Below are 27,826 nucleotides of genomic sequence, written 5' to 3'. Positions count from 1 at the left end.
CACACATCTTCCAACCATGGAGCTGGGGACGGGACTCGTGGCCTTCGCCTGCTTGCTGGGCTGTGCCTTGGCCTTTCCGCTATCGGTGAGTGTCTGGGCTGCTTAACCGCTTCACCTTTCTTCTGACAATGTAACCCCCCTGCGACCTTCTTGCCAGAACTTGCGCCGTCTCTCGGGTCTGGAGCGTGACGAAGATGAATGATATGATATGATGTTGCATTTATAAAGCGCTCTTGCACACCTGTTTCTAGGCGCAACAAGGAAGGAGGAAAAAATAACGATCTTTCTAACTAGGCCTTGTGTCATTCAGTTTGCGCAAGTGGGGGAAGAGAGAAGGGGAGAAGCGCCAGGGGGCAGGGGAAGGGGAACGTGCAGTTAAGCACGCAATGCAAGCGTGTGGGGGAGGGGGTGTTTTTCCGGTGTTGCCACCTTCAATGTCACTCTGTAAGGTATAGAAATAACACGAGCTGTTCTGTGTTTCTCTTACAGGTCACCGAGACGACCAGCAACACAACAGGTTTGTGCGACATTGTTGTTATTATACACAGCTATCGTTAGGTTAGGGCCATACTGGATTTGCCTGCATCATGACTCCAAGTACGAATTTCTGCATGTATGTGCTCATGTGATTCTCTGGGATACGCAAGTGTGTGCAGCTGGCTTTACATTTTGCAAGTGGCACCTGTGGGTGCGGGCAGCTGAAGCCACCTTTAGCTAATGGGACTTGGGGAGTGCAATGCAAAGCTTCGCTGCTCCCATTTTATAATATGTCTCACTCACGCCCCATCACGCACACTCTCACACGCGCAACACCCCTGCCTGTCTCCATCTCTCTTCTTCTCGTTCCCCCACTCAGCATCTTTTTCTCTTCATTTGCCTAGCATTTCTTTCCTTGTTTATTTCTTTCCCCGCCCCTACCCCTCTTCAGTTATTCTCCCTTCCTAGTCCTATTTTTTCACTTTTCTTTCTTTGCTCTCTCATGTACTCTTTCTGCTACTGTCCCTCTCTCTCCCCTTCCTTCCTGTTCCTGTTTCTGTCTTATTTTTTATTTTCATATTTCTTTCTCCAACGCTTACACTCGGTGCATACACTGTACAATTATCACTATGAAGCACTAGTGGCGTACCTATATGTTGACATATGTTCATAGTAGGGTTAAGATAGTAAAAGTGTTGCATCAAGTTAACATACATCCTAAAAAGTTAACTCATGTTTAAGAGTTGCAAAAACGTACAATCCACTCAGCGAGAGACTGTATTCTTTAACTCAAGCAGACATCGCTCCAGCACAGCTCCGCTTTAAATAATAGCGAGTCAAAAAGAGCAATTTTAACACAAGAGATATCACTCATATCTCAGTTTTAAATGATAGTAAAGAACAGTCTCTTTAACAGATCAAATATCATTTACAGTCTCCTACTACAGGGGGAAAGGAGCAGGGCCGGCCTTAGGGCAGGGCGGGCCGGGCGACCACCCCGGCACCATTAGCCCCCCCCCACCACACCAGTTTAGGGGAGTCTTTCAAGCGCTCTCCAAAGCTGGCCTGGTGAGAGAAGGCAAAAGCATCAGCACCCTATTGAGATGATTACCTCCCCAATCCGACGAGGGAGCAAGGCCGTTTCCATTAGAATAGGGCGCTCATGCCTTAGCATGAGAGCCCTATTCCAGTGATGAACTCCCTGCTGAGGCTCAGGAGCATGGAGTTTTAATAAAATGAGACCCCTCTCCCCTGCATTGAACAGGGGAGCACGGTGTAGGCAGACACATTTTTCTTAAACCACCAAGGGTGCTGCCGCCGCTAAGGCCGACCCTGGAAAGGAGGCAACTGCTCCCTTTCTTCTTTAGCAATGGTTGCCGGTATCTCATATTGCTCTTTAGAATTGTTTACAGTTTTCAGTTTCTGGCTATACATCCCAGTGGCAGCGGGTACATTTTTTGATTGGAGTGGTGTAAATTTTTCCCCCAAAAATACCAGAGCGACTAAGTGAAGCGATGAAGTGAAAACCATTCAAGAGGCGTCGCGTGGGATTTCTCCCCCACACCCGAGAATGTTTTTATATAATGGCTTCAAATTGTGCACTTTAGAGCACATTTTTTTTAATGAAAAACTGGCTAAAAAGCCAAACAGTTTGCAATTTGTTTTGTAGGGTAACTCATTAAAAAATCCAATAGATGCAAGTCACTGACAGTGGACAGGAACATTTCCCCAACACATTTTCATGATGTCTTTGCCCACAATATATGCCAGTATAAAAACATTTTCATCCTGGCTGTTCCCATACATTTCCATGCTGGCTGCACCAATATATGTCAGTATTCCCATATAAGAACATACTTCTATTTGCTTTGCACATAATGCCAGTAATGATAGTATAAGAAAACATGCCCATGCTTGTTCTGCCAGTATATGCTGTATCCCACATAAGAACATAATCCAGTTGGTTTTACTGTTACAAAATTACATGCCACAGTATAAAACCATGTGCAAACTGGCTGCATCAACACGCCAGTCTAGCCATTTAGTAACACTTATCATGCTTGCTTCATCAAAGTTTCCCAATACAAATGATCATGTCACAGTAAGAAATGGCTAGACTGCTTGCACCAAAATGCCAGTCTAGCCAAGTAATAATACTCATGCTTTCTTTATCAAAGATGCCCAATACAAAATGCCAAGCTACAGTTAGAAATTGATAGACTGGCTGCATGAAAATGTCAGTTTAGCTACAAAATAACACTTATCATGCATGCTTTTTTATAGATGCCCAGTAGAAAATGACATGCCACCCTGTAGCCCCTCAGCACCTCGCACACACACAATCAATGTGAATCATGGTATATTCTACTCGATCATCTATGCCCAGTAGAAACATGCTGTGCCTGCCACCTGATGCCCCCAGTGCTTCAAAAGGGTAGCTGACTGGCCAGTGGGGAGGGATGTTGTGGAACAATGGCATTTGCATATTTGCATAACCCCCCGACCCTGCACCGGTCAAAATCAGCTGAAGCCCAGCACAAACACATTCACACAACATAGACTTGCTCATGTACACACACACCCATCATCATCCAGTTACTCATTGTAATGGGTTATTTATAACGCGCTTACTACCCAGAGGTTGCTAAGCGCGGAACCGGGGATTGAGCCTGTGTTGCCCCTCATCGTCTTGCTTTCAAGACAATTACATTGCCACTGAGCTATCCACCCGAGACTGATTCCACACAACACAAGCATGCACGCATGCACACACATTTAAATTAATTTACCTTCTGCCCCAGTCCTGAAGCTTCCTTCCAGGGCTCTAGCTCCCATGTAGGACGAACAGGAAAGCAAAGCAAAGAGTGCTTCCTGGTTCCTGCACATGAGCAAGGGCCGGAGCGCTGATGATGAAGAGCCCCGCTCCGTTTGTATGTGCGGCGAGGTGCAGGAGCACCCCCTCACACGTGGAAACATGCAGTTCCACAGCAAGCATTAGGGTGACCCACCTTTGTTTGAAGCATAAACCATACTTGGAGCCCCGCCTACACTTTTAGAAGCCACACTCCCTTTGCAGGCCCCTTTTATAGATTTGAAATCTATAGTGCAATCGCAATGGGAGTGAAAGCAACATGCTTGTATTTTTTAACATACTAAATTAGTTTTTAAAAGTAATCTACATTATTGAAATAAAGATGAATTAAGTAAGGCAGAAAATTACATTTCACTAAATTATATAAATTATATTACATATATTTTGACGGTAAGACAGTTAGGCAGGTTCATTGTTATCTGCTCTCTGCTGCCATCTTTGTGTGATCTGCAGGTCAACTGGCACAGTTTCTGTAATCTGGCCCCAGATGGATGATATTGTATGTGCATGTTCTATGAAAAGTGCCTTAGTGAAAAAAGCGCAATAATACATAACCCATTTCCTAGCTAGCAACTTATAAACTGTGAATAATAATGGTGCAACTCTCAGTTGCTGTTGTTTAGCTTTATAGATCTGCAGAGAAGAGACTACATTCCAAGAAAGCCTAAAGCATTGAGAAGTGGTCCCATAAAGTGGCTGACACCTCTTACCACGCACTGGCTGTTCATTAAACTTCGGTTTGCATTCTGGGACTTGTAGATTAGCTTTTCGTAAATGTTTGTACCACAAATCAAATTCATATTGATATTGGACTAAAAGCAAACCCTGTCCACTTGTCGGCTTCTTTCCCTTCACTGCCTCCTTTACATGGTGGTTGTGAAGCAGAAATGTATTTTAATGAGCGTTGTTTGCTTTTTGCATTATTGAAAAAAGGCATCCACCACATTGTCTTGCATATCTGTAAATACATTGTGCAGTTCTGAAGAAGAAAAACACAGTGGTGTTGCTTTCCAACAAGCAGACATCTTTGTAAATTGCTTTACATATAAAGCGGGCCTTCTATTTCACAAATGAATCAAATAGCTTGGGAGACCTGGTGTCTGCATATGGGCTGTGAAACATAACAGCCCCAACGTTACTGCTTTGCATGAAGAGTTGGAGCTTTGCGCATGAAAGCGTCACTTAAGGTAAACTTCCCAAAATACCCAATTTTACATTAGTTAATGTCTACTGGGCGGCCTTTATCTAACAGAGCTGTAAATCATAGCTCGAAGGAACACTGCAGAAAGCCCTTTCAGCTCTGGCTGACACACCTTAAAACCCCAGTCGCTTGCACAGGCTTATGTGCCTTCAAACTCTGAATGCCATCTCAGGACACGGATAAAATCCAGGCGTATTGTCTGTTAACCGGATAACCGGACAAAGCTCTCAAAATATGGGGTGTCCGGAATGAACCCGAGAAGGTGGCAACCCTAACCAGCATCCCCAAAGGGCCATTCAAGGCTGTAGAAGAAAAATGCCCCCGTCTTTGCATGGCCTATTGGACATGTGTGATTGGGGACCAGAACTGTCGGAAACCGGGTTTCCCTTTGACAGTTGACTCGAGCCCAGGAGTGCTCCTTCAGCTGCAAAAAATAGCTGAGGGAGCACCCATTGTTTTCACTGGCTGGCTCCTCAGCTCCTCCATAATGGGCCAGGGTGCCTGTGGGTCAGCGCATACTCACCCATTATGGACAAGCAGCCACTGGCATATCCTCAATTAATGCATGTCCAAGGTCAGTTTGGCTGGAGATGAAGTACTGTTGACTATGAAGTCATTTACATGAACAGCAGTGCTGGTAATGCAGTGATTTTGAGTACATTAAGGGATCCAGAGACACGCCTTACTGTGGAAGGCTACAGGGGTAGATCAGTAGGTTGAGGACCTGTTGCTGAGATACATTATATATTTAAAAGTGGCTGTGAATCTTATGACTTTTTGCAATTCCGTATAAAAAAACAAGTGCTATGAAGTGTGGCCAGCCAAGGGATGGGTTGGGTTGGTTGCTTGCTTATATTTACTGCCCGGGTGGGTGTATACTGCCCCTGTAGTGAAAATCAAATGCTGGCACCCATAAGCACACAGTGTAGTTTCCTAATAACTGCTGCCAGCACAATAGAAGCATTTATTTGTGATTAAGCAGTTTGAAAAGCATAGAACATATTTTGCAATGTATCATGTGATAAAACAAACAGGAAGGAGAACAAACATCACAGGATATTTGTGTCATAGTCGAACAAAAAAACAAAGCACAGTTTAAAGAAAACTAGTGGATGTAAGTTTCAGATGCAAGTTTCAGTTTGGAAATGTCTTTTTTTGTTTTTATCTATGAAAGTATAAGCTGCACATTTGGAAAACTATGGTGTGCCCAGCAGGGCCCCCAGCCCAGTGATATTCCTGGCCTATTGATTCCAGAAAGTATGCAGGCGAAGCAAAGCACCTGCAAACGCGCGAATGACAGCTGTGCAAATGAGCACCTTTATGACTATTGAAAAGAGTTATCTGCCAGAGAGGAGGGGGGCACATGTCAACAATTAGGGGGGCCATGCAGCTGCCCCCTCGTGGTGTGCCTCTGTCAAGCACACACAGACTTAGTGCCCTGCACATGGGACAAAAAATAGTCCCTGGAACATAAAAAAAGTGGCCCTCAGTGCAGAAAAGTGACCATCAAACCTCATCCATGAATTGCACCAATTCAGGACTTTACAGAAAATGCTACATAGGGAGGGATAACGGTGTTTGTTGCATGCAATGTTTTGTGAAAAACACTTGAGAAAACCAGTGATGGCAAGACACATGTCTAGCCTTAGTACCATGCTACCCTTTCCAGGGCTGCAATAAAAGTGAGGGGCTGCTACCTGCAGCTTTGGACTATTCCTGCCAATTACTTATGTATTTTCCTCTATAGAAAGTACTCATTGTGCTTCCCCCATTGTGTGACATGTACTGAAATGTCACCTGCAAATGTGGATGGAACAGGGCTTTTAAAACAATGTAAGTCAAGGAATGGAGCCAGGGGACGAATCAGAATGGCATTATGGAATGTTGGGCTCTGGGCCATGTGAAAAGAGGTCACTGAGATTGCCATCTCTCAGTGTAACATAAAGAAGACAAGAAACTCCTAAAGCATGAGCTCGGCATTCAAATGAAAGCAAACGATTAAGATGAAATACTCACATTATCTTTTGGCTTTACAATATTAATAAATGGAGACCCTCAGATCACAATGTATTCATATTGTAAAGCCAACATAACATAATTCCTCCTTTCCACCCAGGACGTCAAAAGAAAATGGCCATGTACTCTCTCTAATGGAGATCGTTACGCCTGGATTTGCATGTTAACCCGTACACGTGTTTAAAAGAGAAAGACAACAAGCGCACCATGAGTGCAGTGTGACTGCCAGAGCCAGGGGGCACCCTCACAGCAGCCAATAGTCAGAGAGGGGAGGCAGGGTCAGATAAAGAAAGGCAACTTTAAGAGGCGGGTAGCTAAATATAGGAACACGAAGTATGACAGAGCTGGGTAGTTTTAATGTAGGGCCTGATAAAGGGGCAAGTAAGTGCTGGTGGCCTTTCTGTGATGTTTGGGCTAGCTGCAGAGTGCAGACGTGTTCAGTACCAGGAAGAAAACCCGAGCCTCCTCACACTTCCTTTTTTATGTACTCACAGCCAGAATGTAAAACAACGCCATGCAGTCATTACGCTCAGATCTTTCCCAAATAATGCTGAGGGCCCGATGACACATCTCATTGAAAAAGGCTTTGTAAATCCTGCTCCTGACCCCGTGTTTTCTTCATGCTGCAATGCCGTCACATTCATGCAGCATTTTAAACCACATGAACAAATGTCATTGCAGTGAAACACATGAAAAGTGTCCTGTATTCAAAGTGCAATTTGAGTTTTTCAGACACTCATCAAAATGAGGCACAACGTTTTAATATTCAACACACAGTGACAGAGAAGCAACTTTCAGAATGCTATTACCCAGGCCGAGCATGCACTCAGAGTGAGCCGATCGTGCTGCTCCATGTTGAGATTGTAAAATGGCGAAAGGGCCGACACTCAGAGCTTGGGTGACTGGGCCTCGGCTCACAAAAACAAAACCTGAAGCTTATGTTATGTGGCAGCTCGCCACAAGCTAGCCCAGTCGGTTGAGTGCCTGCTGTTTAGATATATGTGCAGCCTGACATTTTCAGGCACACATTCTGTTGAGTATGTTGAGGTCCACGCAACTTCTTGTCTTTCCTCTATTGACAATAAAATGAGCGTGCCGAGTAAAGTCAATGATGACACCTGTTACCTAGTATGTATCAAAGGTGCATTCCTGTGTTTAAAATGGGCTATTTAAAACACGTGTTATTATAATGCACACTCGGTGATGCTGTCAACAGTGGCATGGTGAGGTGCAGTGCTGCTTGCTGTCCTGCAGTGCACAATCTTCGTTCATGCACATTACAGCAGGGTCGAGTAGAGCACCTTTGCCCGCGGGGGGGGGGGGGAGTTTAAGGGGAAGAGGGGCCTGGCCACGAACACGAACGCGTCTGAAATCGTTAGGTATCTTCTCCAGAGGAAGGAGAAGGGCGGAACCTTGGAGAAACACACAACGCAGGGGTAAGAAACGGAAGGGTAAACATGTCACCAGTAATCAGTAACCAGCTGTAATCATAAATTATAGATAATCTGTAAGGTCCCTGGTGAGTTTCTTTTTCTGGTAGTTAACAGAGAGCGGCAAGGGACTCGGAAGCAGGAATTAGTTTAGCACAACGTAACGCTATGCGTATAACTCAGGGTGTTACTCAGCACTGCAAACAAATATACTACACAACCTGATTACCATTAGGGAGCAGCCAGGCCGTAGGTATAGCAGAGCCTCAGCCACTTGTAAAATTAAGTCGGGTGGAACATGAAATGATATGGCATTTATAAAGCGCCAATATGCAAGTGTTTCAAGGCGCGAAACACTGCATGTATCGCTGGCCTGACAATTTCCTTTTCCCGAAACAAGGGACCAACTGCATTGCAGTCAAGGCTCCAAATTCCTTAGAAAGGGGAAGAGGAACACAGGCAGCAGAGCGAATACAAACAATGGGCTGCCACTGGCTTCATCATTCGTTTGCTCCTTAGACTTGCTTTCTCTGTTCAACTTCCTATGTTCTCCTTCATTGATTCCCATGTCTCGTTCTTACATAGTCACGCTGTTTTCTGCTCTACTCCTTACTTTCCTTCTTCACGGCTCCCTTTGCCCCAGTTTCTGGACGCCTGCAATTCCCATTTTCCTGCATAGCATCTTGTCCGCCTTCTCCCGCCATGGTGTCCCATACCTCTCCCTCTTTGATTGCTCCTGCCTGTCAGCCTTCTATGGATGAATCCGTCCTACTTCATCCTTTCATTCCCCAATGTTCTCCATCCTCTCGCTTACACCTCCTCTTTGTTCTCTTGCATTGTGTTGTTCACCATTTTCTCACCCCTTCTTTTCGTTCTATAGCCCTTCCGATGGGTCACTCTGTCTCTCGCTCTTCTCTCTTTTACCCCTTTCTCTGTCACCTCCTCTGCCCCTCAACTGTTTGCTGTAAGAATATAATCATGCATGGCCTTTAAACTGGAGCATGTGCGAGGTAGGGCATGCAATAGAAGCAGTGGGACGTCCTGGTGAATTGATATCCATATTTAATAAAGTCACAGGTGTCAAATGGATCTTGAACCAAGGACCCTGTCTGAATATATTTGCTCAGTGGGCCTGCACTAATCATACGGAAGAATCATGCAGCTGCGTGTGAACAAAACATAAACCTATGCCTTTCAGCGCAGTGACACTAGGGACCAAAGCCTTGATAGAGTAACAATTTGCTTCAACATAAGGCCCATAGCGGTGTCAGCCCCCATTGGCCCACCCACCCCTCTGTCGTGGGAGAGGTAACATACCCTGAGAGCATAACTTGCTAATAAATAATAGCCAGACATTAGTTTATATTTTTGGAAAAAACGGTCACAATTTTTTTGGAGCATACAACACAGGGGGCAGTCCCAGCACTAAAGCATCATGGTTCACAACCATACTTTTCAAAAATAGCCCAAAAAACAGGGCAAAACATCTGAATGTTCTCGGTGTCCCCTTGCCGTCTCCATGCAGGTCGCAAGGCACCGGACATATGCTCCAGATTTGTACTGCACAGAGTACTTCCACCTCGGGTCACTGAAACTTGAAGGTGATGAATCTCCAGTGTCCATAAGGGACTCAGTGCCCGTCAGGGGCATTGCTAGGGGGGGGCTAAGGGGGCTATAGCCCCTGATCTTTTGGTTGTAGCCCCGGATAGAATCTCAGGAGCTACAGCCAAAAGACTAGCTAGCCCCCAGTCCCAACAGTACTGACATCAGCTTAGCCCCGGGTCTTTTCCAGACCTAGCAACTCCCCTGGTGCCCGTCATCCGAGTTTGGCTCAAGTGCGGCCATCGGGAAACCAGCCCACGGTTCAAGCCGCAGCATTACTCCTCTCCGGCTAGGACTGCCCCAAACTCTGCCATGCTTTGGGGGAGGGCCCCCCGGTACCCCCAATGCCCCATGCGCTAACAATTTACCATCGCTCTTATCTGCACCCGGCCTTCAAGAGTGCCCCTAGGATGGCTGTGAGGAACAGGTTGTTCCCTTTCTCTGACAGAGGCACGCAGTCAGTCGCATAGTGGGAAGGGAGCACATTTAGTAAAGTGTGCCTTAAAAAACCAAAACCATCTGCTTACGTAAATCTTTCTATTCCTTTGTTGAGCCTGCGTCTGGACTTCTCCATGGCCGCGTGCGAGTACCCCCCCTCGCCATTGCAGCCTGGGCACCATTTCGGACCAAATAACTTCTGTGCCAGGTAATTCCTGAGCCAGTGTGCGCTGACCCACCTGGATCTGTGCCCATAATCTTACATAGGTGTAATTTTATTGTTAGGACCACCCTGTCTGTATTATAACAGATCTGTATATCACCCATAGCTTTAGCCCTGCCAGAAAGATCTCATTTCCCTGCTGCCACCAGTTCGCTGATCCTAAAGGCCTCAAAAAATGTCAATGAAAATGTTGCCCTGAAAAGTGCCACCTCAAAACCTTCAAAGCATATCCCAGGCAATGCATGCAGCAATTTCCCTAATTATTCAAAGTCAATGGGTTTCCGGGTGTCCCGCCTGTGCCCCTCTGCATGCCCTCACCCCTTCAAAGCCATGCAAACCCCAAACCCTTTGGTTGGATCCCCCAATCCCTTGAATTTGCAATGGAATGCAATGGCGGCCAGGTGACCACTCGCCCAGCTTCTGTTCTTACCGTTACAATGGCCCAGACAACAAATGCCTGTACATGTTCCTCCATAGAACCTCCCCCTATGTGCTGGTTCTCAATAATGTGGACAAACTTACTGTAGCCCTGCCAGTACCGGGATCTGACACCGGGTTTGAGCGATCACACCCCCAATTTCCAGAGCGCCTGGTCCACGTCACCAGCTGCCAACAATCGCTGCTGAAGGCCATCCCCTCCTGCCTTGCTTCCCGATGTGCCGCATGGAACTTGCGCCATTGAAAATGAGAAAGAGCATCCGCTTGTACATGTCGTGCCCTGAACTCAATATTCCCTCTTAAGCACACCCCCACCAACCTTCTGAGCAGGCGCAAAACTGCAGAATGCTGACTGCAAGTTGATGGCCTGAACCACTGCCTTATTGTCGCACCAGAAACGCACCCTCCTGTTGCCCAATTCCCCGGGCCATAGTGTGAGTGCCAGTACAATGTGAAATAGCTCCAGAGCCATGATATTCTTGGTCCTCCCCTTCTTGTGCCACTGCCCTGGCCATTTCTGGTTGCACCACTCCCAGCCAAGTATGACCCAAAACATTCACTCCCTGAGGCGCCAGAGTATAACTGCAGTTCTTCATTGGTCTGCCAAGGGCCCTCCATAATAGTACCTCATTGAAATCTTTGAGAAATGCTTGCCACATGTGCAAATCTTCCTTCAAACCCACCCCTAAGGCAGATATGATGGTGGGCCAGTGTCACCCCCGCTGTCGCCCTGACTAACGTGCAGAGGAATCCCCTCCCTGCCCGGATGACTTTTGCTGCAAAATTCAACTTCCCCAGTAGTTGCTGGACACTTTCCAGCGTGGTCCTGTCTTTTTCCACTGTAGCCTCTATTTACTCTATCAGTTCAGCTACCTTCTCTTGGGGCAGCCTGCAAGACCCTTTTATGGTGTCTATTTCAATCCCTAGGAAAGTCAACACCTAAGTGAGTCCCTGTGTCTTCTCTGGCGCCAGTGGGGCACCCACCCTATCCATCAATGTTTCAAATGAGGACAGTGCCTGCATACAATCCTCTGATCCCTCTTGCCCCATAATCATGAAGTCATCCAGGTAATGGACCATATCTCCCTTTTGTTCCACCCTGCGGGCCGCCCACTCGAGAAATGTGTTGAAAGCCTCAAAATATGCACAAGAAACTGAGAAACCCATTAGCATGCATTTGCCCATGTAAAAAAGGCCCTCCCAATGGAAACCTAACAGGTGAAAACCTTCTGGGTGGACTGGCAGGAGTCTAAATGCAGACTCAATGTCCACCCTGGCCAAGAGGGCCCGTCGCCCCGTGGCGGCAACCATCAGCATGGCCTGATCAAACGAGGCGTAGTGCACCGAGCACCGGTCCTGGTCCAGCAAGTCATTCACTGAATCCCATTTAGGGAAGGAAAGGTGGTGGATTAACCTAAACTTGCCCTTCTCTTTCTTGGGCACAATACCAAGTGGGGAGACAATGCAGTTTGGAAGCATGGGGGTGGAAAAGGGTCCCGCCACCCTACCAAGCTCCACTTCCTTAGCAATCTTCTGGGTTACCAGCAGGGGTTGGTGGAGTGAAGAAGGGAGATTCCTTGCCATCCGCCCGGTCAAGGGACCTTCGTAAGGGATCCTGAATACATACCTCAGAAAACCCTCCCCACAGCAATTCCATATCCCCCAAGCTCGGGTACTCCTGCAGGAATTCAAGGAGCAGCTTTCTGTCCACCGGGGATGGAGCCATAGTCGAGATGCAAGTGCCGGAAGGGCCCTTTCGGCTGCAATATTGTTCCTTGATATCAAGTCTTTAGAGTTTAAGCAGACTGAAATTGTTGACATGCTATACGATTCCCCATGAATTCTGCCACCATCTCATGCAAATTTGGTATGTACCATCCTTCACTTATATCAGCCGTTATACTTCTTTAGATGGATGGGCTGGGAATTGCAACTGTTCTAGTGCTACATTTAACAGTGTTTTGGGCATTAGAGGTTTTACTGTGTTATTCTTTCTCCAGATCGGGTCAGTTGGTGAAAGTGAGCACCCATGCTGTACCCATACGTCTTTCTCTTCTTTTGGGGCCTCTCCTTGAAGCTCTATTATTTGGATGATTGGTATTGTGTTAAAACTCTCCCTTTTTTCTTCCTCCTGAACCATCCTTCTTTCTGCTGCCATACATTGGGCATTTTCTTTTGCCCCTGGGTACCACCTTTTGCTTCCTTCTGGTAAATAGGCTGCTACTTTTGCTGCTTTGTCTGCCATTTCGTTTCCTATTGAAATTCGGTCTTGTTTTCCTGTATGGGCGGCACCTTTTATTATGGCCACCTCCACTGGCACTTTCAGTGCCTCAATCAATTGTGCAAGCATCTCTGCATGTTGTACTGGTGACCCGTCATTTCTCCTGAAACCTCTTCTTTCCCACTGTGCCAATCCCAAATGTATTGTTGATGTTACATAGGCCGAATCAGAGAAAATGTTAGCTGCATGTCCTTCCATCATATTCAGCGCACTAATCATAGCTACCAATTGTGCTTCCTCTGCCGAGTAATGTGATGGTAATCACTGTTGAGATGCTATTACATACTCCCCATTATTGTTACCTACTACCGCTGCTCCAGTGTATCTCCTTCCAGTATCAGGGTCTATGCTTGATGACCCGTCAATGTAAACCATGTCTGCCCTTCTATTTCATCTTCTTTTACCTGTATGTTCCATTCCATTCTTTGCATATGTGCTGCACAATCATGAATATAATCCCCTTCCTCTGCAGGTTCTGCTATGTAGGTAGCTGGCTTCACTACACAACACCTCACCACCTCAATGGCAGGGTTTGTCAGTATGACCTCAAACCCTGATGCCCTCTGTGTTGTGAGTGTGCTTTTTGATTTTTCCAGAATGGCAAAAAGCGAGTGCTCCATGTTAAGTACTGTGGGACACCGCATGGTGATTGTCGCTGCCTTCTCTTTTGCAAACGCAGCAGCCACAATTGCTTGTTTGCAGGGAAATTGTCCTTGCATCACTGGGTCTAGAATACCACTGTAATATGCCAATGGCTTGTCTCCCTGTGGCTTCTTTTGTGTGAGGACAGTCGTCATCACTGAGCCATCTGAGTGTGAGAACAGGTAGAATTTTTCTCTGTAGTTAGGTGTGGCCAGAACTGATGCGTGGGCCAGCGCTTCTTTTAGCACTGTGAAACTCTCATTCATTTCTGATGTCCATTTGAATTCCCTCTTCTCCTTTTGTGCGTCCTTAAGGGCCTGCAATAAAGGTTTGGTGAATGTAGAATAATGAAACACCCATGCCCTGCAGTAGTTGCATAGCCCCAGGAACTTCTGCATTTCTTTCACTGTGCGTGGGCATGCTGTGAAGTGAACTCCCTGTACCCTTTCTGGTGTTATCCTGCACACGTCATTGGATATTATCTGTCCCAGGTACACAACCTCTTCCTGGCAATATTGCAATTTTGCTTTGTCCACCTTGTCTGCTAGCATTGTTAGAAGGTGCACTGAATCTGCAGTACACTCTTCCTCTGTCTCACTGCATATCAGCAAATCGTCAACATACTGAATCACTGTGCTTGGCATTTGTAAATTACTCAGGTCCATTTGGATCACCCTGTTGTAGATGCTAGTTGACTCACAGTACCCTTGGGGCAACCTAGTGTGCTCGAATCCGGTTCCACGATATGTAAACGCTGTCAGGTATCTTGAATCTGGGTGCAATGGTAGAGAAAAGAAGGCCTTCTTCAAGTCAGTGACTGTGAAGAACTTCGCCTTTGTCGGGATGTTGCACAATATTGTAGCAGGGTTCGGTACCAAGGGAAATTCGGCCTCAACCACATTGTTTAGAGGGCATAAATCCTGTATGAATCTCCATGACCAACCCTTTGATTTCTTTATTGGGTATATCACAGTGTTGCATGGCAATGTGGATGTCTATATGATGCCCTGCTGCTATAATGCATTTAGAGTCAAGTATATCCCCTCATCTGCTTCCCTGGACAAAGGGTATTGTTTTGCACGCGTCAATAGTGCCCCTTCTTTTAATTTTATCTTCACCGCCCCCGCTCCTTTAGTACCTCTACATCATGGGGTCCCTTGGTCCATAACTTCTCTGGCACTTTTATTTAGATCTTTCTTTGTGTGTTTGTTCCATTTTTGTCACTAACTTTGTTAAGACGGGTACCATATTTTCTTTACTTGAACTGGACAGGGTATCTGTAGATGGAATATCATCTATCCCTTCTCCTCTTCATTGGAGAACACCTGTTCATCTGATACTCCTGTCATTTTAGTGTTGGGTCGATGCATAGCACTGTGTTCCATTCCATGCTGTGGTCATCTGTCCCACATAGGATCACCATATCCTTGCATACCACCACATCCTCTAGCTGTAGCACAAGCGTGGTTCCCTTCATATCATCCTTCTGGCACTGTGGTCTGAACAGAAATTCGGATGCCAGTTGTAACACCATTCCCTGTATTCCCGGGACCCATCCCAACAGGATCTCGACCCCTTTATAGGAACATACTCGGGTATAGGGGCTAGGCTCACAGGGTGCTCTGAGCGCGACCACTCATTTGTAGTAAATACCTGGTGTGCACACCATCCCTTTCTCTGTGAATGAGATTGTTGCGTTAAGCTTGCTGAGCAAATCTCTCCCTTGTATATTGATAGGAGTGTCTTTGGAATACATTAGTGGTGCTACGATGGGCTGTGTTCCTTTGGTTAGTGGTAAATCTTTTGTTACTGGAACCGTTTTGACTGCCCCAAAGAAGCAGGGCACATCCATCACCTTGTTTGATAACAGGAATCCCCCATCCCTAATGTAGGATTTGGTGGCTCCTGTGTCTATAAGAAAGGAGAATTATTTTGGTCCTATTTTCAATGCTACCTTGGGTTCCTCTTAGGGGCCATCAATTACTGCTAGGACTGCACACACTCAGGCTTTCTGTGGGCCCCCCTATTGCTGCTTTTTACCCTGTGGGAAAGGGAAAGGATTTTATCCCACAATGCTACTCTGGGTTTAGTGGGGTACAGCATTCTGCCCTAACACCACTGCACTTCTTGTCGCTACTGCTGGGAGTTGTGTCATGGTTGAAGTTGCTATTCAACCATACGTTGTCTGCCCTTGTGTCTGTGTCCCTCCTTGCTGTGCAGACATCTGTCCCTGCTGTGACTGGACTGGCAGGAACTGCCTCTGCTGCCACTGAAGCAGTAATGTGTGAACCCCTATTGCTGTGCCGCTTATATCGCTTGTTCCTGTGCTTGCTGTACAAAAGGGCAGGTGCACGCAAGATGCCCCATGTTCTGGCACATATAACAAAGACCGAAGATACTGTAACCTGACCCTCTGTATCCTCTTCTTCCTCGTTGCAGGTACCCTCTTCCCATAGTAAAAAATCCCTGTGCATATAATTCCCCTGTTGCAGGCTTCCCCATTGTAGCATACATTGCGGCCACAAGTAACTCCCATGCTGCGGCATGTTCTGCACAGGTAACCCACCCTGTTGGGCAGGGGCCACTGCAGCGTTGTCAGGCACGAGCATTGCCCCTTGTGTACTTTGCCAGTTTCTTTTGTACCAGTTTGTTTTCTGCTTTGGCAATGTTTTCTGCTGCCTGTCTCTCTCTCTCTCTCCTGATTCCATGTGCAGTAATTTACTATTGTTGGCTTTATTTACAGCCATCCCTTCTATTCCCACAATCTTATCTAGTGATGACTGAACCTTTGCTTGCAACCCCTTGGCCAATATGTGGTAAAATGAAGGTATGCACTCGTCCCAGGACCTTTGTGTCTCCTGTGTCAAGAGATCCTGCACCTGCTTTATGTAATTTACGGGGTCATCATCACACTTCATTTTATGTGCAATCACTATCCATAGATCATAGCGATCGAGATACATGCTCCTCAGTACTTCCCACACGTGAGCTTGGCAGTTGTTAAATGGAGCCCCATTGTTGGCATGTGTTCTTAATTGTACCCCCTTACACCTTGCCTGCTCCCATATTTTGTCTCCCTGCTCCCCTATGATTATCACATTTAAGCTCTTCTTATCCCTTATGGACAGTGTCACCACTGCTGTCTTTTATTTGAGCGCCTATATCCATATACTGGACCCTGCCACAAGGGAGGGCAGGCTACATATTAGATTTTCTCGGTCCATAGTCTGCCATGGACATAATGTGCATCCCCTTTTTGCTTTTGTTATAGTGGCATGTGACTACTTCTTGTTCCTGTTCCCCCATTACCTTGGTGGCCTGGGCCTTACCCACATTTATCTTCCCTGTTCTACTGCAGAAGGAAGGTTGACCAGTCCCATCCACTCTCCCTACTATCAAGTCATCATTTTTGCTTTCGTCCCCTTCTTCTGTCTTTGTCTGGTGTCTATTTACTGCCATCTCTGTTACTCCATTCTCCCCCTACTCCTCCCTCATCTGAAGCTGCACTATCCTCGCCGCCTTATTCAGTTTCTTCCTCCTTCTCTTCTTCCTCCCCGTCAACCAATTTGAATTTGATCCTCCCTGACAGCCATTTCCCCTTGTCCCCTTTTGTTTTTCTCTGCACCTCCTCCTGTATTACCCTCTCCGCTTCATTAAATATGGCATCCATCTGTAATCGTGTGTTCTTTCCAATGTCTGCTACGTACTTTTTTTGTCACGCTCTATGTACTTCCTCTTCTCATGCGTCCCTGTTCCACTTTTATCTCTGTTGTTTCTTTATCTCCTTCTGACTGTGGGCTTGTATATCCCGCCACAAGTTGTAATGTCAGATAGACACCGTAGGGTGGGGGCGAAGCACTGCGCCCATCCCCTTCTTTTGTCCCTTCTCACCCTTTTTACATTTGTTCCTCTTTTGTTTTCATCGTCTAATTTCTAGAGCCCCAATATATTCTGTCTGCTTTTTAGCTTGGAGCCCTTGTATTTTGTTAACAAGTATGAGAACATGTTTTTTTTATTCTACTGTGAAACGTTCCTTCCCCGGGCCACTCATGGAAGCACTGACCTGCAGTCTCCTGGCCTCACAGAAAATTATATTTCAATATTTTATCACAATACTGGGGCAAGTTTCTGCACATATGATCGAGGGGAAAGTCTAAATAGGCCATTATCCCCTGTCCTCCAACTCTCTTTCCCCTATGTCCCAATTACTCTAGGCCAGGGGTCTGCAACCTTTGGCTCCCAGATGTGTTTGGACTACCATTCCCATCCGGCCTGTACAGCATAGTCAATGTCAGGAGATCATGGGAGTTGTAGTCCGAAACATCTGGAGAGCCACAGGTTGCAGACCCCTGCTCTAGGCCCTCTTCCCCCTTTTCTTTACCCACCTTTTTCTACAATATTCACCCCCAAACCCCTATCACTCCTTTCCTCTCTCACTCCGGCCTTCTCCTCGGGCCCACCCACTCACGCTCACCTGACACACTGACCTTCTCCTCAGACCCGACCACTCACTCCAAGTTAATAAGCAACAGAATAATAATGATAGTGCTCATGGCATCTATATTATACAAGAGGTACCCCTCGATGCTGAGCCATACACCAAGAATCAACACCACATGAACAAAACTTGCTACCACACGCACGTCCCTCGATATGCCTCCAAGACAACAATATGAAAGAAACAACGCCTGTCTACCCCTAATTACGCAACTATACAATCGAAAATCACCAAAGCTACACGCATCTACCATCTAAGGGAGTCCGCCACTTACTACACACCTCTCCTGTTCTAATACAGGCATGTCCACTCAGGGTGGTTTGTGCGAAACACTACTACTATTAGGGCCGATCGTCATCCCACCTTGAGGATGCATCCTAAGCACCAAAACATTCTATCCCTCCCTTGCTGCGGGCATGCAACCGCAATGCAGTGCTTTCTTGCATGGTTACACTCACGTCCTTGAGATCCTTGGATCCCCTCGGCACCGAGCCTCCCGTGTGTGCTCGCTCTCCTTGTGAGCGCAGGCGGTGCACGGGACCCAACAGACCTTTGTGAACTTGTGGTGTCTGCAGGACCTCCTCAGTGATGTGTGGGAATCAGGTCTGAGGTGGCTGGACCTGTGCCCCCAAGGGAGGGCAACCGCAATATCCTCGACGAACTGATACAACTGAGGATCTCGCTGGCGCCTCCAAAAAATCTACCATGGGTCCTCCGAAACTCCTAATAAATTATTACCACAGCAAGTCCAAAAAGGAGATCACACCAGCCAAGAAGTAACGCTGTTTATTACAGCTGGGCCAACGTGGACCAGAACTGATTGATGAGAGCTGACAACTGTCAACACATTGAATATTGTTTGTATACACGTAATACAATGTTTATAATGTTAGAAACTGTTGCACTTCGAGCTTCTTGTTTTGCAGTTCAGATGAACACTATTGAGTTATGTAATTTCCTTACAACTAAACATATGTTAGTGAAATATTATTGGAGCAAACAGTTCTGCCCTTGCTTGGTTTATTTCCTCCCCATGCGATGCCACATTGGTTTCCCACTCTTCTCGCAAACGGTTTGCAATTAGTAAGAAAAATTTGTGCTGACCTTAGGTTCTTTATTAACCTGAAATTGGTCAGCACCACAGCGGATGGAACACAAGACACCCTGAACTAGTGGGAAGGGAGACATTCACACCGCATCTTAAAGATAGCGACCTTCATAAACATTGTAAAGTACTATGTGAGGACTAGTTACTTCCCAGGGACGTTGGAACTTACCGTCTGATTGGTTGTTCAAGGCAAGCAGCTCCAGACCACCTGGCTGTTCCCATGCCCACTAACTAATAGGAAATGAAGACGGTGGTGGTCTTGTGTGTATGAATCGAGTCAACTTCCCCAGCTCCTGTTAGCAACCGTTAGACTGGTTTGCCAGCCTTGATCACATCCCCCAGTGCTATTTCAGCTACTCTGGTCCTGACCTGGAGTCCTCCGTAGTGTGTGTTTACCTGTGGTTTCACTTACCTCATGCTGGTACCTACAAGTGCACTCATCTCATTGTTATAAACAAGGGATCCCTCTCTAGGTTGAATGGAGAGAGAGAGAGAGAGAGAGAGAGAGAGAGAGAGAGAGAGAGAGAGAGAGAGAGAGAGAGAGAGAGAGAGAGAGAGAGAGAGAGAGAGAGAGAGAGAGAGAGAGAGAGAGAGAGAGAGAGAGAGAGAGAGAGAGAGAGAGAGAGATAACTTCAGCCCCCAGAGTCCCTAATTTTCTCCCCCCTAGGAGGCTTCTCTTATTGCCCCATTTATTCATTTATTCTCTCAGTTGGTAGGTGAACCCCCTGTCTGGCGCTGAATCAGCATCTTCATTACATTAATTTCACTTCAGTTCTTAATGATCTTATCTTACTTGTTGAAATTATGTTGTGTGTGAATTGTCATTCACTTCTTTTTTCGCTCTCTACACTGACTCTGACTGACTCAGTGAGTCAAATAGTCAGCAACAGAGCAGAGCACGTCGGCCCGCATGCACACACTGGACCTCATTACATGTCCAGCAGTAACCGTGCTGGTAAAACCGGCAGGTAGCCGCTGGACCTGTAATGAATAACCAGCGCCTGACTTCCTGGTGCCATCAGGCTATTCCAAGGCCGGTGGCCGGGAAGTCAGGTGCCGGCAATTTTGTTAGTCCCATTCCCATGGAATCCTTTGGAACTCCATGGGAATGGGGACACAGGAGCACCAGCACGTTAACAATGGTGCTTGTGCTCCCGTGAGAAGTTTGCGAGCGGGTGCCGTCCTGCCCGACAGGTCTGACCCTGGCGGGCGGGACGGCTCCCGCCCGCAGAGTTGTATTGTGCCGATACAGAAACAACAGTACTGGTAGGCCTACCAGCACCGTTGTTCCTGAACCGGCACAGTTGTAATGAGGCCCAGTGTGCCTCCACTCTCCTCAAGAAGGCCTCGTCTTGGGCTTGCCCATGCGCTCCTCACACACTTGTCTCGTCGTTAGACTCATGCTCTGCTACCATGCTCATCTCAAGTTCTGCTCCAAATAGATCTGCATTCCTGTGTCGCTTGCTTCTGGCCACACCCAGAGCAGCAGAAAGTACAAGACAGCCACCCAGAGGCCCAGGCAGCCCCCCAGGAAATGTTGTGCGATGTCACTCACATCACATGTCTATTAACATGAATATTCGAGCGGGATGCCTGTGACACCACACCGGCGGGTGACAGCCAGATCTGGAACATGGAAACAAACTCCCCAGGGCCTGGATGCCTATTGCGATTGGTTGTTTTGTTTAATTCAAAAGTAACGGTCTGAACTTACAGTGAAGTAACAACGAAGTGAATAAAATGTCCAGTTCCAATTTCCCTTTGCGCACCCCGCCTCGGGACCTGAGTCTAAATGCTGGCTAGAGAGGTGCTCGACTCAAGCACTGAAAAAAAAGTTGTTGATTGAGTAACACATACACACACAACGCGGCATCTTCACGGACCTGAAGTGTGTATTTTACATTTGGGCTTACTGCACAAAAACACCCAGACGTGCTTGGATTGGAAAAGGTTGCTTTAATGTGACAGGCCAAAGCTCACAAATAACCGCTAACCTGACTCCCTGGATTTACAGACTAACACAACATTTCTAACAACCAATAATTCAACACTTTGAGTTCCCTCCAACAAATAAATAATTAATTATTTCCACTTCCTCCCTACCTATCCCTTGGTCCCTACCATCTCGTTACCATCTTCTCAAGGCGTCCCACTTTCTCCCCGGGGCCATGCCCCTCCATGTTCAGTACCTGTTCCCCTGGGGCAGCCCGTTTGTGCAAACAGCATCACCCCCATCATTTCCAGCGCTATTCCCCCATTGTGCTTCACTCCCCCCTCATCTAAAGGGGCCATGCCCCCGGCAACCAACAACCTCAATACCTTAGGACTCCCCTCTACACCAAACTCCTTCCTCCTATGACCTGCAGCCAGGCTGACCTGCCACATCAGCAACGAAAACTTTACATCACAACTTCCCCAACTAATGCCCCAGTCTGTCACACGAAAACTACCCACAAAACCACATACGGCCCTTCAACTCTAAGCATAAAACCCATGAACCTCTTGGGGGGGGGGGGAGAACCAACCAAAAATTCCTAATTAAAAACCCTCACCTCCCCTGAAATTTTAACCCTCGCCGTCCTAGAAAAAGTGGGTGGGAGGGCGGGGACAAATGCTCATCCAACCGTCGCCTGCTCCCGAACCTTCCCTGCCCCCTTTAATACCTCTGAGGACACGCTATGCGCAGGCCAGCTCTTCACATTCCCCCGTGCTCCCCTTTGGGCTTACTGCACAAAAACACCCAGACTTGCTGGTAGTGGAATAGGTTGCTTCAATGTGACAGGCCAAAGCTCACAAATAACCGCTAACCTGGTTCCCTGGCCTTACAGACTAACACAAAATGTTTTAACAACCAATTTAATAATCCAACACTTTCAGTTCCCCCCAACACATAAATAATTAATTAATTCCAATTCCTCCCTACCTATCCCTTGGTCCCTACCGTCTCCTTACCATCTTCTCAAGGCGTCCCGCTTTCTCTTCGGGGCCATGCCCCTCCAACTTCAATACCTGTTCCCCCGGGGTAGCCTGTTTGTGCAAACAGCACCACCCCCATCATTTCCTGCGCTATTCCCCAATTGTACTTCACTCCTCCCTCATCTAAAGGGGCCATGCCCCCGGCAACAGAAAAACCCTCCACCAAGGTGTTCTTTCTGCCCCACCCCTACCAACTTCCTTCTACTTCCAACTCCTTATTATCTCTTGCACCTGCAAAGTCAAATTCAAAAGGTAATAACTGTTTCCATAAATTGACATGTGAACACCATCCTCCCTGAAACTCTTGAAGCCCTCATATATTATTTCTTTGTGCTTGATAACCTTCACTGCTGCCAAGGCACAACATTTCACCATCTCTCTATTTATTCCCTTCCTCACCCGCTCTATTGCTCCCACACTTCTCGCTCCCCTTCATACTCTCCACGGCAACGCTTAGTCCACTCTACACTTTCCTTGGGCCACATTTCCCGGACCCATACCAAATCCCTCTTCATATTTCTCAGCTGCGCCACGCCTGAGTCTCTTACTAGGTCATTCTCCCCTGCATGAATTATCATCCGCTCTGGAGACACATAGCACTCCTTCATCCCTGTCAACAAAGGCAGCAGCTGATTCCAACGAAGCCCCCCTAAACCTGACCACCTTACCAGCGCCACTTTGTAGCTGCACCCCAATTGGGTGCCAAAAACCCTTTTCTCCACCTCCTTCCCCACCCACTTAACAATAGAGTGGCCCACAATTCAAATCTGCAGCATCTCCCCCGGCCTCCGCACTGCATCTGAAAAAGAAATTACATTGTCACTTTTCAGTCACGACCACCCACCATTAAGCCCTCCCCTACGCCCCCTGTCCTTATTTCAAACAGCCCCTTTACCAAAGTCTCTAATATACCCTTTTTACTTCCCGGACCTCCACCTTCACAAACTTTTCACCTTATCCTCCGATAATCCCAACTGACTACCTTCAGATGCCGCACCCATCCTAAACGGCTGAGTTCCAAACTCCTCTGCCTTTTCCCCAACCCCTACCAACACCTTCCTTAGAACCCCCAAAACTTGTGCTGCTGATACTGCCGCCCCATCCTAATGCCGAAAAACCAAACCCGTCCTTCCCCACATAGTTCATTCCACGCCAAATATGTCCTCACAGGGCACAACTCCTTACTGCCCCAACCAGCAACACCCAACAGCCCTTTCCTTTTTGATCCGTCTTTGACCTCTTAATCCTGATGCCCAGGCCCAACTCCGAAAAATAAATATCTTCCCCATTCAGGCCACCTACTCCACTCTTTCCTCCCACCAGCTCAGACACCCTAAATGCCCCAAAGAACAACCATGTAAAGCAAGTTGCAAACATCACTCCCTCCCAAAGTGACCATCAGACCCCCTCCTCAGCCCGACACAACCTGACCAAAAGAGCCGCGATACCGGCTTCCGACTATCCTTTCCCCTCTTACTCTCCCTGGCCCATGCCTCTAACATTCTGCTCGCCATTTCTCCAACGCTCGGCTGGAAACCCCAAAACCATTTCCCATAGAAAGCGAACCCCCCCATCTTCCCTGCTATAGTTGCCTTGGACCAACCCTTATCCATGCACCTCAAGAGGAAATTGACCACATCATCACTTCTCTGCTCTTCCGCATCCCCCTGCCATTCCAACTACAAGCTCCCCCTTTCATGAAATCCTACCATGCTCTCCTGTATGCCTCCCTAGATGCCGGGGAGCGAACTCTCCACCAAAGACAGCGCTTTCAACTTCCTATCTTCCACAGCTCCTCTGGAATCCGCTACCCCTCCTGTTCTGCTCCTGGAGCCAATCCACAGAATCTCTGACATTGAAAACGAGATAATGCATCAGCGATGCCATTATCCTTCCCCGGCACATGTGTTGCCCTAAACATCACATTCCATTCCATGCAACGCAAGACAAACTCCCTCATTAACCTCGCCACCCTCTGAACCCATGCCGACTGCCTGTTCACTACATGAACCACGCATTCATTGTCAATGTTGAAGTTCACTTTCCTGTTCTTCAACTCCTTCCCCCACAACTCCATCGCAACCAACAAAGCAAAGAATTCCAGAAATGCTATGCTTCTTCCTTCCTTCAACCAACGCGATGGCCACTTCTCGGCTCACCATTTTCCTCCCCAAAACACTCCAAACCCCCCCCGCACCTGCTGCAACTGAGAATATCTGTACTTCCCATGACACCGGATCCCCTTGTAGCCACACGGACACACAGTTAAAACTCTCCAGAAAACGCGACCAAATCCTACAGTCTTCCCGAACTGCCCCTGACACCCTCATCCGATGGTGTGGGCATTTTGCTCCCGCCATAGACCATGCCATGTTCCTACAAAAAGTCCGCCCTGGGGCCACCACCTTGCATGCAAAATTTAAATGCCCCACCAGCCTCTGTATCTCCACTAGTGTAATCTTCCGAGTTTCCACCGCTTTCTCAAACAAACCTATCAGTCTGCTCACCTTGTTGTGCGGCAAGCGTGAGGTCATGGCCACTGAGTCCAATTCAATCCCTAAAAAGGTCAACACTACTGCCGGTCCTTCCTTTTTGTCTTCTGCCAACGGCACCCCCAACTCTCCCATCAGTTCCTGAAACATCCCTAGCATCTCCCCGCACTCCTTTTCTTTGCCCGCCCCACTAATGAACAGAAAGTCATCTAGGTAATGCAATACCCCTTCCGATCCATAACTATCTGAAAAAACCCACTGCAAAAATGAAACGCTCGAACAAGGCGCAAGAAATTGCGCACCCCATCGGCAAGGCCTTGTCAATGTAGATGCAGTCCTCAAATTGCATTCCCAGCAGCTAAAAATCCTCCGGATGCACCTGCAACCACCTGAAAGCCACCTTAATGTCGCACTTGGCCATGAAGGCCCCGCACCAGCCTTCCTCACCAAACCCACTGTCTGATCCACACTTGCGTATACAACCCCACACTCCTCCGGAGCAATAAAATCGTTTACTGACATGCCCTCTGGCCATGACAAATGGTGTATTAACCTAAATCCCCCCAGGACCTTCTTGGATACAACACCCAGTGGGGATACCACTAAATCCCCTGGCAGATCAGCAAATGGCCCTACCACCCTACCTGCTCTTATCTGCTTGCCCAATATTTCTCTTACCACTTCCACATTTTCCCTAGCGGACTTCAAATTCTCAGCCCAGCGCTGCACCCTTGTATCCTGATAACCCAACCTAAAGCCATAACGAAAATCATCTCCCAAAATCTCTGACCCCCTCCCTGTCCGGAGAAAATCAAGCCACTTCTCCAACAGCTCCAATTTAATTGGAGCAAAAGCCTTTCCCCACAACCGCCCTCCCTGCTCCTTGCCCTCTCCCCCTGTCTCTCTGATGGAAACATTGAGTAATTGGGTGCCTCCCCACACACTTACTGCATTCATGTCTAAACCTACATTCCGTCCTTGTGCAACCGTCCTTATTAAAGGCCCAGCATGCCACTGAGGGCTGCCCTCTGCCTCCTCCCTCTGCCCCCTGGTGGACGGGGCGACCAAGAAAGGGCCAGAAAGGCACGGGCAAACCACTCGCAGTGTGCAATGTCAGGGCTGGCCTCGTTGGTGCCATCCACTGCAGCCAGAGATCCATATCTATCTCACCCCAGACCGCCTGTCAGTCCTCTGCCATCCTTGCCCTAAATTCTTCATCATAACGCACCCATGCGAAGCCCCCGAAACTCATGAATGCCTTTCTAATCACGTCCATGTATTTCAAAAGAGCCACACATCTCTCTGGACATTTCTCACAATAGACACTCGCAAAGACAATAAAAGCCAATGTCCAATTCTCGATTGTCACCGGCACCTTTGGACTCAAGGCCAGCTCCATCTCCTCCTCTTTAGAACCCTCTTTCGCTCTCAACTCCCTATGAAGCAGCTTGAACACGTCCACAAATTCCCCTGCCCAGATCTTATCCTTCGTTGTTGTCATCAAATGTGCTCCCAGTGGTTTCGCAATACCAATGTATGGCAGCTTTTTCTCCTTGCCCTTTCCTTCTGCAACTTTCTCATTTGTAACCTGTATCTCGGGTGCCAAGGGCACAATCACCCTATCTGTCTGCACCTCCACCGCAGAAATCTCCTTCTCCCCCACCAAGGCTCCCATAGCCTGACCGCCAATCTCTCTCCTCGCCCCTTGCAACCCTGACTCTTCCCTTCTTGGCCCCAACCCTGTGTCCCCCCTCTGCCAAGCCGCTGGCCAGTACCCTTCTCGCTCACCTCTTTCTGCCCTGCAATCGCCCGTCTGCAGCCTGGCCTCCACTCCGATGTTCCTCATCTCCTTCCTTACTGGGCTACTGCTGCCGGGACAAAACATGTCAACAGTCTCACCCAGCCAGTTTTCCCCCCGACCTCTTGCCCTCTTGCACCCCTTTCAGCCGCCCCTCATTGTGGCTTACAAAACCGGTCGACATGAATCAAATTTGAATTGGTCGGGGGCCGATAGCCTAATAATGAAAAGAGCAGGGTGACTCTAGCCTCTGGACCAGAGTATTATAATAACATCAAAAAACAGAAAAGATATGTCCAGAGAAAAGTATATTTAGAAAAAATGTATCCAAATGTATTTAAATTGATACAAAAATGGAAGACTAGTGAAGAAATCACAGAAAATGATTATTCACTGATCATTTTAACATTTCAAAACAGCAGCAACAATATGCCAAAAATTGGCTAAAACATCATCACTCATACTCAACATACATGATGCATTCATTCACACACAACTCATCATACCGTGGCATACATCCAAAGTACTAAAAGACACAACAAACATGCTAAGAACCAATGGGGAAAAGGAATTCATAACTAGTCCCCATAATGACACACATTATTGCGTGTTTACAAACAATAGAAATAATTCACAGACAATCTACTGTCAGGGTGGATAGGAAGAACAGATACAAAGATCACATCCCTGTAGAATTTATCTCTCGACCGGTTTCGACGTGTAGCGGTGGTTAACTGAACGTCTTCCTCAGGAGGTGGGTGTTACCATTCTGATGAAAACCTAGCTGTAGTGTGGCCAGTCACGCTGACAACTTAGCCTGAGCATTCAACGCCGTCTGCGGATCACTGCAGAACGGTTGCCGTATAATGAAATTGACCAGCAAAAGGGAGAACAGATGTTAATCTCTTCGTTCCAAACTAATTATAAATTCGAAACGCTACGCATGCGTGTAGGGACCGATAGCCTTATAAGCAAGTCCAATTCTGTCTGCTGCCGACTTTCTAATGCTCTTCACTTGGCTGCCTCAGCACTGAGTTCCAGCACCTTTCGTATGAAATACAACCAATAGGATCTGGGTCAGTGGGTTTTTTATAGGGTCATGACGGTAGGGCTTAACAGTTACTCATTCCTGTGTCAATGATTACCAAGCTTGGCGTCTATGAGGTGCGCTAAACCCATCTCTCTGCAGAAACTGTGTCAGCAATTTAACCCCTTGTTTACTCTTTCAGGTGCTGGGAAAGAGGCGGAAATCCTCGCTGTGACTGTAGCACAGAATACAGGTGGGGATGAAACCGAGGACTTCCTTGCTGCAACTGTAATAGTGGATACAGGTG

The 27,826-nt window shown here is 47.3% G+C and overlaps 1 long non-coding RNA gene across 1 annotated transcript; it reads left to right on the top strand.

Annotated features, from left to right (window-relative positions):
- On the top strand, positions 1-27,826 carry LOC138504726 (uncharacterized). Its single transcript, XR_011279929.1, has 3 exons — positions 1-85; positions 490-517; positions 27,722-27,826. It is a non-coding gene; the product is annotated as an uncharacterized lncRNA (long non-coding RNA).

This window comes from Ambystoma mexicanum, chromosome 11, assembly GCF_040938575.1.
Source record: "Ambystoma mexicanum isolate Mex_15411 chromosome 11, UKY_AmexF1_1, whole genome shotgun sequence".
NCBI lineage: Eukaryota > Metazoa > Chordata > Amphibia > Caudata > Ambystomatidae > Ambystoma > Ambystoma mexicanum.
This window is presented reverse-complemented; position numbering and strand designations above follow the sequence as displayed.